This window comes from Lissotriton helveticus, chromosome 6 (assembly GCF_964261635.1).
Source record: "Lissotriton helveticus chromosome 6, aLisHel1.1, whole genome shotgun sequence".
Classification (NCBI taxonomy): Eukaryota; Metazoa; Chordata; class Amphibia; order Caudata; family Salamandridae; genus Lissotriton; species Lissotriton helveticus.
In genome coordinates this window covers 121,792,845-121,809,243 of record NC_136067.1, presented here as the reverse complement: position 1 = coordinate 121,809,243, position 16,399 = coordinate 121,792,845, and the positions used below count along the sequence as shown (strand labels likewise).

The following is a 16,399-nucleotide window of genomic DNA, read 5'->3' as shown; positions in this document are numbered from 1 at the left end:
CAGGCGTAGGTCTTGATGCAGCATTGGTCAGATAGGGCACCCCCGAGCCTTGCTGGAGCTGCGTCGCGCTTGCGACGCAACTCCAGCAATGCGCCGCCTTTACGGCACAGATGCGTCACGCATCTGTGCCGTTTTTGCCCCATGGTGCGCCGCATTGTAAATGCGGCGCACCATGGGTGGCGGAGCTGTGGCGCACTGTGGCGCACATTAACTGGCGCATCCCTGGGGAAGCGCCAGTTAACATAAATCTGCCCCTTAAATTATGGACAAACTGAAAAGCACCGAAACCAAAACATGCCTCTGTGTGCTAACCTGTAATCAAGTGCACGTGTCAACATCAATGAACGACTAAAGTCTCTGTAGCGGGTGCCGAAGCTCTGAGCCCACAACATTGTTCATAGACAGTAAGAAGCAAACCTGCCTGGACTGGAGCTGGCAAGAAAAAAACCCTTGTGGCGTGCCTGACCTTACTGTGGCGACTATGGCTGACCCAGCAACAGACTGCACCACATGCGTAAAGAAGGGGGAAGGTGGGACGGCAGGAGGCTGGAGCAGCAAGTAAATGGGAGGCATTTTGTAATGTTGCAAGAAGGTTGCCATTTAACATAGCATCTAAAATTACAGACAAACTTAAGAGCACCGAAGGCTACAATGCCTCTGTGTAGTAACATGTAATTGAGTGCACGTGTCAGCATCAATGATAGGCTATAACCTCCAGAGCAGGTGCCGGTGTTCCATAATCCACTGTCCCCCATGTGGCAGTGTACCCTCATCGTTGTGCGCATGCGCACTAATGGTGCGCATGCGCATTTTAAATTTTATGATGTCTCACTACCCGGCCCATCAGGGACTGTATCCCCTGTTTGTGCACACATTACGTAAGTGTGGGTGGGGCCAGTTCTACGTTGTCTAAACAGGGTTAGAGCTGTGAGTGAGGCGCCGCGCGCGCGAGCTCCTCCGCCGCTGTGATTAGTCAGCTCTGGCGGGCGCTGCGATGGCGCTTCCTACCAGAGGCAGCCTCGGCGGCAGAGGGGCAGCGCTGCGGGCTGAGGCGACCCTGCTTTGACCGGCGGCAGCAGCAGCAGCATGACCCGCTGCGGCTGAAGGGGGAGCCCGGGGCTGCCGCCACCTCTCCGCCGACCCCCGCCCGGGAGCATGGAGCCCGCCGCCGCCGTGCCCCCGCTCAAGGAGGTGCGCTGGAGTTCGGCCTCGCTGCCCCTGGACCAGCTCATCAGCTCCTACCGGCTGCCCCAGGTGGTGCGTCTGGACACCGGTGAGTGCAGCAGCGCCGCGCCGGGAGGGGCCTGTGGGGAGCGGGGAGCCAGGGTCCGACGCACCGGCTACGGTCACTGGCTGTGCAGGCGGCACCGGGCGCAACCAGCAGCTCTCCTGACTGACCTCAGCCTCCCCTTCAAAGGAATGGCTGCGGCATCAGCTCGGGAGATTTTAATTTATAATATTAGAGTAGAATTCCTTTCTTAGGTATTACAACGTTCAACAGAAGTGCAGGTGACTTAAATACCAAGGGGCAGATTTAAAAGCCCCTTGCGCCACTTTTGCGTCACTTTTCCTATGTTAAAAATGACGCAAAAGTGGCGCAAGGGGCTTGTAAATAAGCCCCCAAGTTTGGGGGGCGGTCAAGGTTGCGAATTTGCAACCGAGACACGACCAACTTTATTTCTCCTTGGACTCCAATTAGGAGCGATATTGTACTTGGGACAAGTTGAGGATGGTTGGTTGTCTAAAAAGAAGCCGATCTCTTGTTCAAAACGAAGACCGACTTGTGTGAAGTAGTTACCGTCCCACCGTTCTCCCTACCTCCTTGCTGTTGTGAGTACCAGTGTTCTGAATATGATGGGTCGCTGAGGAATCCTGGTGCTGTAATTATGCCATACATCCCCACCGGACGCTTGTGTGGCATGGATCTCTACCTGGCATGCCCCTCAACTCTGCTTCATTTTCTGATGATTTGTTTGTTGGGCTACAAGAGAGGAGTAGAATTGGGGTTCTTGAATATTCATGTGTTATACCGCTTTGTTTGTCTATTTTGTATGTCAATTACACAAAGGCATTAATACAGAAAACATACAGAATCACGTCTCGGGCTTCCAAATTAGAGCACATCCGCATTCAAATTAATAAACTACTGTGTTTTCGTGAGTAAATAGAATACTCCAGGGTGATACTTTTTTCCAGTTAAACGATTCTTTAGGGCTGACACTAGCAAAAGATCTGATATATTTTTTTATAAGTATAACATATTTTTATATTTATAGGGTCTTCTTTCATCCAGCCCTCTTCCTCAGTCGTTCTGTTATTCACATTTTTTGAACGCCACTACAGCATGAGGCAATGTGTTAGCCCATTTCACCTATTGGCTAAGGTGACTATGAGTAACAGCGTTCTGCTCTTTAATAAACCGCACATCCACATACAAAGTAGTTCCATTAAGTGCCAAGGTATAGCATGGCAATGCATCCCCGACCTGTGTCTCCTACTCGGGGGATGCCGCCGTCGTTCAATCTGCGGACTGCGCCTGGGGCGGGGGACCTGCTGTCCGACCCGGAGAATGCCTGGCTCGAGGTGCGGGGCGGGCGGAGCAGTGGTGGCTAGGGTGACCAACTGTCCGTAAATTTCACGGACAGTCCGTCATTTCGGCCGTCTGTCCGCTGTCCGCTGTCCGTGAAGGATTCTTTAACGGACGCCATTTGTCCATCATTTTAACCGGGCACAGCTTGCCCACACCTCCCTTCTTGACTCCGATGCTGTATGAAAGCTCAGACCCCCAGCAGCACTGTAGAGGCACAGCGGGATGGCAACCCTCACACCTCCAGCCCTCGATGACCTGTTAAGAGGTGCTCGAAGGTGACTGAGAGGGTGGGGGGGCAGCCCTCACACCTCCAGCCCTTGATGACCTGTTAAGAGGTGCTTCGAAGGTGACTGAGAGGGAGGGGGGGCAGCCCTCACACCTCCAGCCCTTGATGATGGATGGAAGGAAGGATGGCTAAGTGAAAGGGTCGATGGAGATAGAAAGGGAGGATGGATGACTAAAAGAGTGGATGGGTGGAAGGATTAGTAAGTGAAAGGATGGCTGGATTGGTGAAAGGGTAAATGGCTGAATGGATGAGTGAATGGATGGATGGGATTGAGAGTGGATGGATAAGTGTACAGATGGATAGGGTGAAAGAGTGGATGGATGGATGAGTGAGAGGATGGATGAGGGGATGGATGAAGGGATGGATGAGTGAAATGATAGATGGAAGGATACATGATGGATAGGTTTGCAAATGGTTAAATATGTTTGGAATTGGCTGGGCTTACTTATATACTATTGCGCGACCTCTGATGTGTCTGTAAAACGTACCTATTGTCCTGAAGATTTGTCCTGAATTTTGACCTCCTGTCCTGAATTTGTGTCCTGAATTTTGACCCTTTGTCCTGAATTTTTACACTCACCGTCCTGAATTTGCACCAATGCCAGTTGGTCACCCTAGTGGTGGCTGCTCTGGAGGGCGATTTAAGGGTGGGGTGGGAGGCGCTACCGTGCACCCTCCTGTAAAGATGAGGCCCGCAATCGGAAGTATCAAGTTGTCAAGATTAATTTAAATAGACACGTTTTCTATTGTTTTACAAACTTGGCACACAACGTTACCGGTGTCGTGTTTTACCACATTAATAGACTAACCCTGCATGTCCCACTATTGGAAATATAAATTCGTCCGCTAGACCCCTTATACTTTAACTGATGCTTAAGCCCAGAGCATCTTTACAACTAAACAACGTCATTCTTATACCCAAACGTCCATTGTGGACATGTGTAGGTCACAGGCTCGATCCTTCTGAGGTCATATTAGTCAGTTGGTGCTATGGTTAGCAAATATTTTCCCACATACAGACGATAAAATTGTATAAAGTGTGCGTCATGTATACTTATTATTAAAAGTTTGTTTGGTAATGCACGAACCCGTGCAGAAGACGTCAGTGTGACCATTACACTGGAAAAAGAAGTCAGAGGTTTATTATGAAGGAAAGCCTTATCACCTGTTTTAGATCTAAAGGGCTGATCCCACAAACAAAATCCCCTTTTGTTGCACTACCCAACACAGCCACACACACTTTGATTCCATTACTGTGCAAACTGTACTATTGCAGCTTCTCTTTGCCGATCCAGACATTCATTTTAAATATCATCTTTAAAAATACTGAATTCAGTGAACTCCACGTTACTACCAAGCGGTAGCCGGTGACCTGCACGGACAGGTGTATGGTTGATATGAAGGTTTTAACTTAATGAAACCTATTTTGTTTTCTCATACATTTAAAGTATTCAAGGGCGTTCTACGGTATGCCGTAATGCTAAGCTATGGCGCTTTCTGGCTATACACTCGATTACTTTCGATAATATTTCACACCCCAGATCCTTCCCTAAAGCCTTTATGGTTAACAGCGCAAAGTGCTTTGTTGTTGGCCACATAAACCACCAACATAGAGTGTTCTGCTACCATCCACAGAGCGCTCGGTAGAAGAGCAGAAGGGTAGCACCGACCCTCTCCCCCCCCAGCCAACTCGGGTGTCACCCCCAACTTTGTGCCCCCGTCTGGGGCACCCGAGAGCAATGTCAGGACACCCCGCTGCTTCCATGTTGCACTCCAAGAGGCCTTGTCCCCACCCTGCGGAGTTACAAAGCTTGAAACCCCCCCTCCATCCGGACTCAGTCAAGAGCTCTCAGGCCAGGTTACTGTCCTGAAGAAGCCCTCGGGAGATCGCTCGCGCTCCCCCATCGCCCGCACCACGGGGGCTGCTGAGGCTAACGCCAATGGTCCAACCCCTCCCAAACCTTGGCCCGGTACCTACCCACGATTAAACCCAATTTAAGCGAGACCGCCCCATCTGAAGTCCAGAGCACGGACTCGGCGTCACAGATTTGGGTATTAGGAGTGCAGTAGGTGCCGGTGCTGGTACAGTCCCTGCCTCTGCAGGGCCCCCATGGCTGGAGAGTCCCTCAGCTCCCACCATGGCCATGGTACACTCTCTGCCTCTGCAGGCCCCCCATGGCTGGAGAGTCCTGCAGCTTCCACCATGGTCATGGTACAGTCCCTTACTCTGCAGGGCCCCCAGGTCTGGAGCCCTGAAGCTCCCATCGTGGCCCTGGTACAGTCCCTGCCTCTGCAGGCCCCCCCATGGATGGAGAGTCCTGCAGCTCCCACCATGGCCATGGTACAGTCCCTTCCTCTGCAGGGCCCCAGGTCTGCAGATCCCATCGTGGCCCTGGTACAGTCCCTTCCTCTTCAGGGCCCAGGGCTGGAGAGTCCTGTGGCTCCCATCGTGGCCCTGGTACAGTCCCTTACTCTGCAGGGCCCCCAGGTCTGGAGCCCTGAAGCTCCCATCGTGGCCCTGGTACAGTCCCTGCCACTGCAGGCCCCCTCATGGATGGAGAGTCCTGCAGCTCCCACCATGGCCATGGTACAGTCCCTTCCTCTGCAGGGCCCCAGGTCTGCAGATCCCATCGTGGCCCTGGTACAGTTTCTTCCTCTTCAGGGCCCAGGGCTGGAGAGTCCTGTGGCTCCCATCGTGGCCCTGGTACAGTCCCTTACTCTGCAGGGCCCCCAGTTCTGGAGCCCTGAAGCTCCCATAGTGGCCCTGGTACAGTCCCTGCCTCTGCAGGCCCCCCATGGCTGGAGAGTCCTGCAGCTCCCACCAAGGCCCTGGTACAGTCCCTATCTCTGCAGGACCCCCAGGTCTGGAGAGTCCTGCAGCTCCCACAATGGCCCTGGTACAGTCCTTACCTCTGCAGGGCCCCCATGGCTGGACAGTCCTGCAGCTCCCACCCGTGTCCTGCAACAGTCCCTGTCTCTGCAGGACCCCCAGGTCTGGAGTGTCCTGCAGCTCCCACCCACTCTACCGTCCTCACTCTACCGCCCTCACTCACTCTACCACCCTGACTCACTCTATCTATCGCCCTCCCTTACTCTATCGCCCTCCCTTACTCTATCGCCCTCCCTTACTCTATCGCCCTCCCTTACTCTATCGCCCTCCCTTACTCTATCGCCCTCCCTTACTCTATCGCCCTCCCTTACTCTATCTATCGCCCTCTATCTATCGCCCTCCCTCCCTTACTCTATCGCCCTCCCCCCTTACTCTATCGCCCCCCTTACTCTCTATCTATCGCCCTCCCTCTATTTATCTATCACCCTCCCTTACTCTATCGCCCTCCCTCTCTATCTATCTATCTATCGCCCTCCCTCTCTATCTATCTATCTATCGCCCTCCCTCTCTATCTATCGCCCTCCCTCTCTATCTATCTATCTATCTATCGCCCTCTCTCTCTATCTATCTATCTATCTATCGCCCTCTCTCTCTATCTATCTATCTATCGCCCTCTCTCTCTATCTATCTATCTATCGCCCTCCCTATCTATCTATCACCCTCCCTCTCTATCTATCTATCTATCACCCTCCCTCTCTATCTATCTATCGCCCTCCCTCTCTATCTATCTATCGCCCTCCCTCTCTATCTATCTATCGCCCTCCCTCTCTCTATCTATCGCCCTCCCTCTCTCTATCTATCGCCCTCCCTCTCTCTATCTATCGCCCTCCCTCTCTCTATCTATCGCCCTCCCTCTCTCTATCTATCGCCCTCCCTTACTCTATCGCCCTCCCTTACTCTATCGCCCTCCCTTACTCTATCGCCCTCCCTTACTCTATCGCCCTCCCTTACTCTATCTATCGCCCTAACTCTATCTATCGCCCTCCCTCCCTTACTCTATCGCCCTCCCCGCTTACTCTATCGCCCCCCTTACTCTCTATCTATCGCCCTCCCTCTATTTATCTATCACCCTCCCTTACTCTATCGCCCTCCCTCTCTATCTATCTATCTATCGCCCTCCCTCTCTATTTATCGCCCTCCCTCTCTATCTATCTATCTATCGCCCTCCCTCTCTATCTATCTATCGCCCTCCCTCTCTATCTATCTATCTATCGCCCTCCCTCTCTATCTATCTATCTATCGCCCTCTCTATCTATCTATCACCCTCCCTCTCTATCTATCTATCGCCCTCCCTCTCTCTATCTATCGCCCTCCCTCTCTCTATCTATCGCCCTCCCTCTCTCTATCTATCGCCCTCCCTCTATCTATCTATCGCCCTCCCTCTATCTATCTATCGCCCTCCCTCTCTATCTATCTATCTATCGCCCTCTCTATCTATCTATCACCCTCCCTCTCTATCTATCTATCGCCCTCCCTCTCTATCTATCTATCTATCGCCCTCTCTATCTATCTATCACCCTCCCTCTCTATCTATCTATCGCCCTCCCTCTCTATCTATCTATCGCCCTCCCTCTCTCTATCTATCGCCCTCCCTCTCTCTATCTATCGCCCTCCCTCTCTCTATCTATTGCCCTCCCTTACCCTATTGCCCTCCCTTACCCTATTGCCCTCCCTTACCCTATTGCCCTCCCTTACCCTATTGCCCTCCCTTACCCTATTGCCCTCCCTTACCCTATTGCCCTCCCTTACCCTATCGCCCTCCCTTACTCTATCGCCCTCCCTTACTCTATCGCCCTCCCTTACTCTATCGCCCTCCCTTACTCTATCGCCCTCCCTTACTCTATCGCCCTCCCTTACTCTATCGCCCTCCCTTACTCTATCGCCCTCCCTTACTCTATCTATCGCCCTCCCTTTCTCTATCGCCCTCCCTTTCTCTATCGCCCTCCCTTTCTCTATCGCCCTCCCTTTCTCTATCGCCCTCCCTTTCTCTATCGCCCTCCCTTTCTCTATCGCCCTCCCTTTCTCTATCGCCCTCCCTTTCTCTATCGCCCTCCCTTTCTCTATCGCCCTCCCTTTCTCTATCGCCCTCCCTTTCTCTATCGCCCTCCCTTTCTCTATCGCCCTCCCTTTCTCTATCGCCCTCCCTTACTCTATCGCCCTCCCTTACTCTATCGCCCTCCCTTACTCTATCGCCCTCCCTTACTCTATCGCCCTGTTCTCTTCTCTTCTCCTGTGCTGATCTGCTGCTCTCTTCCACCCTGCCTCCTTCTCTAACTCCCTGTTCTCTTGTCATCTCACGTGCTGAACTGCTGCTCTCTTCCACTCTGCCTCCTTCTTTAACTCCCTGTTCTCTTTTACTGTGCAGATCTGCTGTTCTCTTTCACCCCGCCTCCTTCTCTAACTCCCTGTTCTCTCACACACAACCACACCACACACAACCAAACCACACGCGCAACCAGACCCAACCACAGACGTTTATAAGCATTTTATCTTCTTTATTTCTCAAGCTCACTAATGCAAATGAAAACCTGTACAGCAGTGTCCTTACTGCAGTTTTCAGAATTGTAGCCAATAAATATCTACACCTACCAGAATGGCAACAACTGCTGCTTAGCCGACGAATTCCTTGACCATCCAACATTGGTTCTTGGATTATGCCTGCCATTATTATAAAACTGTTAACACATTTTTGCACACCATGTAACTTGCCTTATCTGCATACTCTCTGCTAATTTTATGTTATCAATTTGCAGGATTATGGCGGTATGCAGAGACCTGGAATTGTTGTCGACTACCAGACAAATCTGGTATTTGGTGGGCCTGCTGGAAGGTGGATGAAAAGAAAGATGATGCAATCGCTTAATAAACCCATTGGAGGGGCGTTTGTCGGCAAAAAAACCTAAATTGAGAAAACCTAGATCAAATGGCAATGCGGTCAAAAAAGGTATGTTTCTAGATGGAGGTTTCGCCTGGTGATCCGCTGCACAGCAGCGTTCACGCAGGCGAAAACTTTTGTTTAGCAGTATGGGTGCTTTGTCCCGCCTGCTCTTCCATTGGCTAGCTCCATAAATGGAGGCTAGCCATTGGAAGGGACATCTGTCTGTTATCGCCCTCCCTCCCTCTATCTATCGCCCTCCCTCCCTCCCTCTATCTATCGCCCTCCCTCCCTCTATCTATCGCCCTCCCTCCCTCTATCTATCGCACTCCCTCACTCTATCTATCGCCCTCCCTCTATCTATTGCCCTCCCTCTATCTATTGCCCTCCCTTACCCTATTGCCCTCCCTTACCCTATTGCCCTCCCTTACCCTATTGCCCTCCCTTACCCTATTGCCCTCCCTTACCCTATCGCCCTCCCTTACTCTATCGCCCTCCCTTACTCTATCGCCCTCCCTTACTCTATCGCCCTCCCTTACTCTATCGCCCTCCCTTACTCTATCGCCCTCCCTTACTCTATCGCCCTCCCTTACTCTATCGCCCTCCCTTACTCTATCGCCCTCCCTTACTCTATCGCCCTCCCTCACTCTCTCTATCGCCCTCCCTCTATCGCCCTGTTCTCTTCTCTTCTCACGTCCTTCTCGCCCCCTTCATCTGGAATCACTGGCCCTAAGACAGTGTCTGGACCATCTTAAATTCAGAAGACTCCTGAAAACTGCCTTGACAGAGTGAGGGAGTGAGAGTGGGAAAGGGAGACAGTGAGGGAGTGAGAGGGAAAGGGAGGGAGGGAAAGGAGGGAAAAGGAGTGACAGAGTGAGGGAGTGACAGGGGGAAAGGGAGACAGTGAGAGGGGGAGGGAGGGTAAGAAAGGGAGGGAAAGGGAAACAGTGAGAGGGAAAGGGAGTGAGTGAGGGAGTGGGAAAGGGAGACAGAGGGAGTGAGAGAGGGAAAGGGAGACAGAGTGAGGGAGTGAGAGGGAAAGGGAGGGAGGGAGTGAGAGAGGGATTGGGAGACAGGGGGAGGGGAACAGAGTATGGGAGAGGGAGGGAGAGTGAGGGAGGGAGACAAAGAGAGAGCAAGAGATGTGTGTATCCCGGGTCTGGTGGCTCAGTGCACGAAGGTGTCCGCTGCAGGGACCAGTGATCAACCTCATGGTCAGTTTTGTTTTTTTGTTGCTCTAGCCCTGCCACCTCCCCCACTGACCCCGCCCCCACTGGTGCGGCCCTCAGACACAAACCACAGTGTAAATTTGGCCCCTGAGAGAACGTTTGTGAGTACCCATGACCTATGCTGTGCTTCCAAGCGCTGAGATACCCCCCTGGGGGTGATTCAAGCGCTATACACATTAAATAAAATTATTAATTAAATCAAACAGGTACACATGCTGCAAACGGATAAGTTAATTACCATCAACAATTAGCTTGCAGCCTGTAATGCTGTGGATGCACTTGCACCCTTCCTGCCACCAGGGCTCACACGGCATATTGAATGTTCAGATCTGTTTACTCCTTCCTCAGCTTTGCAAATAACACTTCTTCCGTACTGAGTTTCACCCAAAAAAATTGTAGTTTCGCAGGAAATGAATTTCTTGGAAATGTGAAGACCACCCTCAATATTCCAGTCATCACCCCCTCTGTACAAGGATTCCTCGGAGCTCATGGGCGTTCATAGACCTGGCATGGATGTTTCCATCCTATGGTCTGTCTGGACATACTCTAAAATTTAGAAGTCCTGCATATGTTCTCCCCGTTGTAAGATGCCTTTTCTAATAATATATTCTTTCTGCTTTTTTGTGATCTGAAATCTGAGTTCTTTACTTGCACTGTACACAAGACTTTTTGCTGTTACTTTTGTAATAGTTAGTGTGCATTTGTTCTGAAGAATTTTGCTAAAGATGGTTTAAAACTTGTGTTTACTTTTAGGGTGAGAATCCCTTTGAAATCGTTGAACAAACGGGAGAATCGGTAGTTGAGGAAACAACTGATGCAAATGATGAGGACAATGAGCAAAACGAAAAGGAGGACATTGATGGTGAAAACGATGAAAATGAGGAACAGATAATGTGGAGGCAGAAAGTGCAGATGCGGATGATGCTGCTGACCCAAATGATTACTCTGGGGACGTAACCACCACTGATGAAAACTAGTTGAGAAACTGCCCTGAAAGACCAAACACTTTAGCACACTGCATTGGTGTACTTAAAGAACAATTTTCCGCAAAGTTGAGCAGTTCGTTCACCCTGCATGCATTCCACTTCTGTTTTAATTGCCTATGGGCAAACCGGTTTTAAGTTTTGTTTTTTTAGTAAACTAAAGCTTGTATTAAGCACAGCAAATGCTTCAGTATTCTTCCAGTGTAAATTGATTTGTTCATGGTTACGTTTTGAGTAATTTTGAACAGTTGGGGTTCTAAACATTCCAATGTGATTTTTTTCCAGTTTTTAGCGCCCAATGTAGTGTTGTATATAATTCAAGCTGTTGTAGCAAAGAAACCCTGATTATGTCCTGCAGTAATAAAGGCTTAAAACAAGATGATACACTTATTTTGCACCTCTCCTATATGGTACTGTCTACCTCAAAGAACGGGTACACTCAAGGTGGTGTATAATGTGTTTTATGCCCGGAGGTAACGCCCCAGGGGGGAGCACTCGCCTGTTTAATGCTGATCAAAGGCTCTTTGCTGAGGTGTGAGATTGGAGGGGGGGCCCAAGGGTATTCTGGGTGACGAGGTGTCACTGTAAGGCCTGGTAGCCTCTGGATAATCAGCAGAGGTGGGGATGGCAAGAAACATCTGCTCTGCCTATGGGGGCCTTGTGACACCAGCTGGGTGATTCACCCACCGAGGTGTTCCTTTCTTGCTTTAAAGCGTTCGATTTGTCTTGTGTTTTTTCTGCACTTTTATTTAGCGCGAACTCTATCGGAAGGTATTGCAGCGCTTTAAATGAACACTAGTTACATCACACAAAGTCACTTTTTAAACCAGAAAAACAAGCATTTTTGGAAATTATGTAGAATATTCCATTTGTGGAGTGCTGCAGTCGGGGCCGGAGCTGAATTTTAATCAGGGGGGGACTGCAGTGATGGACTGCAGTGTGTCTGCTGTTATACCAATGGCATAAATCACGCCGAGCCAGACTCTGCACCCACAGGCACCAGCTCCCGACTGTCAGGGTGGTCAGGAGGCAGCTGGAAAGGTCGGAGGTACCAGGGAGAGGGGGCTGGACACAGACCAGGACGGAGGAACTAAGGAAGCAAGAAAGAGCGGGGAAGACGAGGGAGGAAAGGAGAGGAGGAAGAAAATAATATGATAAGGAAGAAGGAGGAGGGGCGAAGAGAGTGATAAACGGAGGAGGGGGTTATGAGGGAGGAGAACAGAAGTGGATTGACAGAATAAAGACTACGGAAATAAAGCGCGAAAACGAAGGAAGCAGTAGAGGCGGGCATGCAAGGTGGAAGGAGTAGAGGGGAAAGATCAACAGGATAGAAAGAAGAGAATGGTAGGAATAAAGACGGGAAGCTGCACATTGGGGACACAAGAAATAATGAGCAGAAGTAGAGACGGAGAAAAGCAGAAGCACAGAGAAAGAGACTGAAGAGGATGGGACAATGTTGGACAGAACGAGGAATGAGGTAAGAAAAAGAAAACCGGAGCGAGAACAAGGAAGGTGGAATGAAGAAGAGGAAATCAAATAAGGAAGGCAGTAATAAAGAAGATATGAGAATACAGGTGATGAAGTTGTAGAAAATATGGAGGAAGGGGAAGAAAGGAGAAAGTACACCAAAGCATGTAAGAAAATAAAAGATGCATCGAAGATGAAGAATGGGAGACAGGGAGATTGACAAAGAGGAATACACGAAGGAGGTGACTGAGAGAAGGAGATATAAATGGGAGGAAAGTGAACAAGTCAGTGTAAAGTGGTAGGTGGAATGAAGCATGGGCCGCAAAGAACACCAAATAAAAAGCGAGAAAAACTCGCTCTGGCACTGCGCGGAGTGGGGCGGGGGAGCGGCTTCCTTTCAAGTCTGATGCCGAGGCATGGTGTGGGATGTGGCTGGCGATGTGCACGCGCCTGGCTCACATGAACTGAATTGAATCCGCAGTTTGGGGAGACTTTTCGGAACAACTACACAAACACAGTTAGGAGGGGACCCAAGGGAAAGTTTAACGACCGAGCTCTGGATATATTCCCTACAGTATACTCATAACAACAAAGGTACCAGAGGGTCAAATAGTGGCAAGTGTACTCGGACTGGGACTAGATACTGATACCAGCAGCTACACCCTGACTCTTATAAAACTAGTAAGATAAGCCAAACCTGTGGATGGTCTTGAACACCCATCAGTCACCACTCTGAACCGCCCTTCATCATTTGGGGTTCCGTGAGAGACCCACACACCAAGATGTCTTATCACAAACAGGAATGGGCCTTTGTTGTTATGAAGAGACTTTTCGGAAGCCTTACTATAATCTCGCCGAACAATGCTTACGCTTTGGTTTAGCGAGACCTAACAATTAATGTGTCCGTCTGTAACACAACTGGTGCTCATGTAAAGCGCTCTGATGCCTTCAGGTCTAGTTCGCGCCGCCCCCCCCAATGTATAAACTTCACACAGGATGACTTCCTTCAGGAAGTCCTGCACTGCTGCAAGCTCCTCAGTCCAGGGCGGCAACTCTGAAACTCAATTCTTGCAAGAAGAATTGACAACCGCCTCAAATTTTGAAAGCCTTCAAACCTGGCTGTTTATAGTTCCTTGAAGCTGTGAGACAGCATGCTGCTAAAGCACAGGGGGCACGGGTTTGCAGTCAGAGGTGTAGTTTGGTCAGTAAGATTGGGGGTGTGAGCTTCAGATTTCCCAACAATTGCGCTGGCATTTAATGTTATAATACATTATACAACAAGCAGGGTGCATGAGAGGGGCTAAAGTGGCAGTGGAAAAGGAGACAAATGAGGATGGGTAGCGGTACTAAGTGAGAGAAAACACAATATTTTGTAAAATAACCAACATTTATGAAGACTTTTAAAACAGAGAGGAAGACAGTGTATTTTTTGTCTGCATGTATGCAAACATTCCTGGTGAAATCCGACCGACACCTCACCATACCCGACTTAAAGCATCTGTACCCAACTATTTACCAGAAAATGCATTTATTAGGGGGCTGTAGCACCACAAACACCCTGCCTCCCGAAGGTACGTCCCTGTGCAGTTGCATGCACGACCCTATCTGTACTCACATCTTTCTCCAGAATTTCAGATTTAAGGGCAGGTACATATTTGCCGCACAATGATTTTACAATGTCTCTGATTCTCACACAAATCACGCTCAGTACTTCCCATAAAAGCCAGATTACATCCCACATTCTTTCAGCCATGCACACCGAAAGACCCGCCCTAGACTGTGTTGGCAATCAGAGGGCACCTTACATCATTGCTAAAGGTATAAAGTGCTACATTAATTCTGCAATACAGAACAAATCAAGTCAAGTGACCAATAACTGTCCGAGGTAGAGGGATAGGGGCAGAGAAAGAACAAGAACACGAGAGAAGGCAGAGAGACAGCCAGAAAAGCAAAGACAGAGAAACTGAAAAGTGGAGTACAGCAAGAGAGATAAGCGATTGGGAGAGGCAGAGAGAAACAAAGTGAGGGGGTGAGTGCGAAGCAGTGAGAAAGAAGAAGAGTGAGGGAATAAAGAGATAGCGGGAGAAAGAGGAACCGATGGGTAGAAAAAGAGTGAGCGAGGAAGATGGTGCCTTACATCCCCGCCAGGGGTATACAGTGCTATATTATTTATGCACTGTAGGAGAGTAGGGTCTGCTTCCTATGGCCACCCCCTTTTTGCTTTTGCTTTACTGGTTTTCGACTTAGATATGGCTGTGGGCCTGCTAATCAGACCCCCAGCACAGATGCACTCTCTCTAAATTCAACATGTACCCTAGGTACAACCACAATTGGGAATTGGTTCACCTTGTCAGCCCCTGTAATAAGTGTACCCTAGGTACTCGGGGCATAGGTGTAACTAAGGCCTACCAGGGGCTGCAGCATGTATTATGCCACCCCTGGCTGGTCACTCAAATAGACACAACTGGCTGATCACTCAGATGGGGCAAGGTCGTGTAATCACCCCTTGCTTAGGTGTAGTATCCCTATACCTACTTATATATAGACTCCTAGTAACGTATAAGTCACTCCTATGGCAGGCCTTAACGATCCTGGAGGCAGAGTGCTTGGTTATATGTGAGATGGTGCTCTAGCATGAGCTGAGCCTGTCTGCAGCTTTCAGAACCATGTCCTTATAGCTGTTCTATGATATCGCCTTACCATATACTCTTAAGTGCATTATAATCCTCGCGGTTAATGCTAACTTTGGTTTAGCTTTATCGAAACATGTCGTGTAAGGTGTCATACACTTTGGAATACTACCCACTCGCCAATTTCTGGTGACGGGGGTAGCATTCCATCCTTCTAGAGGGAGAAGACATGTTGAACGTACTTACCCGGTTAAAGTTAACCAGAGCCCCAGCATCACAAAATGGATGCTGCTGCCACAGACACAAGTCTGGTCTCCTGCTGCTGGGAGTCCTTCCAGCAAGGGAGGCCTGGACAATAGGTTTCCTGCCTGGAGAGGTGGGAGCACCACCCCAGACAGGACTTTCTGTATTGGGACAGGGAGGGTTGACAAGAAACAGACACTGCCTGGAGCACACTAGGTGCTCCATGCATAGCCCCAGCTCTGGCGCCAAACTGGACAAAGGAAAGGGAGTGTAACCACCGCCCTTCCTGGTCCCACCCATAGGAGGGACCTAGTTAGCGAACCAACCCCCTTTAGTTGTATAGAGGTAGGAGCTGACCCAGGAGACTTTAGATTAATCCTGGAATCGACTCGAGACAAAACTCTGGACCCTTCGAAATTCACCTGAGCTGAAGTCTGAAGAATCTCCCTTGTGGCCAAGGAGTGACCACCCTGGGCAACCAGGCACCATCCAGCGTTTAGTTGCTTCGACAGTGAAATGGATCCCAAACAAAAAAAAGATGCCCCTGAGTGGCGCCGCGCGCGCCACTGCGAGCATATGACTTCAATTAGAGCGGCCGTGTCTGGCTGCCATAATTGAAGACACATGGGCTTTGGTGCGCATAACAAACACCAATAGGCCATAGGCGGAGTTAAGCGACTGCCTATGGCCTATTGCGTGTTTTGTTATAAAACAGCACGCATGCAAAGCCCAATCAAAATGGACCTTGAAATGCACATGCACAAGCTATGTGGAATTTCAAGGTCCATTTTTGAAACCCTAGTAAAAGTGCTTTTCGCTTGCAAGCCCTAAAAAGGAGAAAAAGATATCGTACCTGATGACAAGACACTGGGGTAACACTCTTTTGCCCAAAACTGAAAAGATAGTGCAGAAATGATATGTTAGAATGATTAAGGAGCTGCAAATGGGGTATACAAATACCATCACCCTAGGCAACACACACTGTCAACCAAGATTAGGCCTGTATAAGTTCCCTTTTGACTTAGGGAGTACACAAAACAACGGGGAGCAGAAATACTACCTGCTACCCATCAACGCCAGCAAAACCCTAGTCAACGCACACTGGCAAACTAGAACAGGCCTGTATAAGCGCCCTTTTGAGTTAGGGGGTACAGGAAACAACAGTGAGCAGAAATACTACGCCAGCCAAACCCTAGACAACACACG

The 16,399-nt window shown here is 49.7% G+C and overlaps 1 long non-coding RNA gene across 1 annotated transcript; it reads left to right on the top strand.

Annotated features, from left to right (window-relative positions):
- The first annotated feature begins 907 nt into the window (after positions 1 to 907).
- Positions 908 to 11,237, top strand: LOC144761243 (uncharacterized). The gene is made up of 3 exons (XR_013595642.1): positions 908 to 1,273; positions 8,520 to 8,710; positions 10,624 to 11,237. It is a non-coding gene; the product is annotated as an uncharacterized LOC144761243 (long non-coding RNA).
- The last annotated feature ends 5,162 nt before the right edge of the window (positions 11,238 to 16,399 follow it).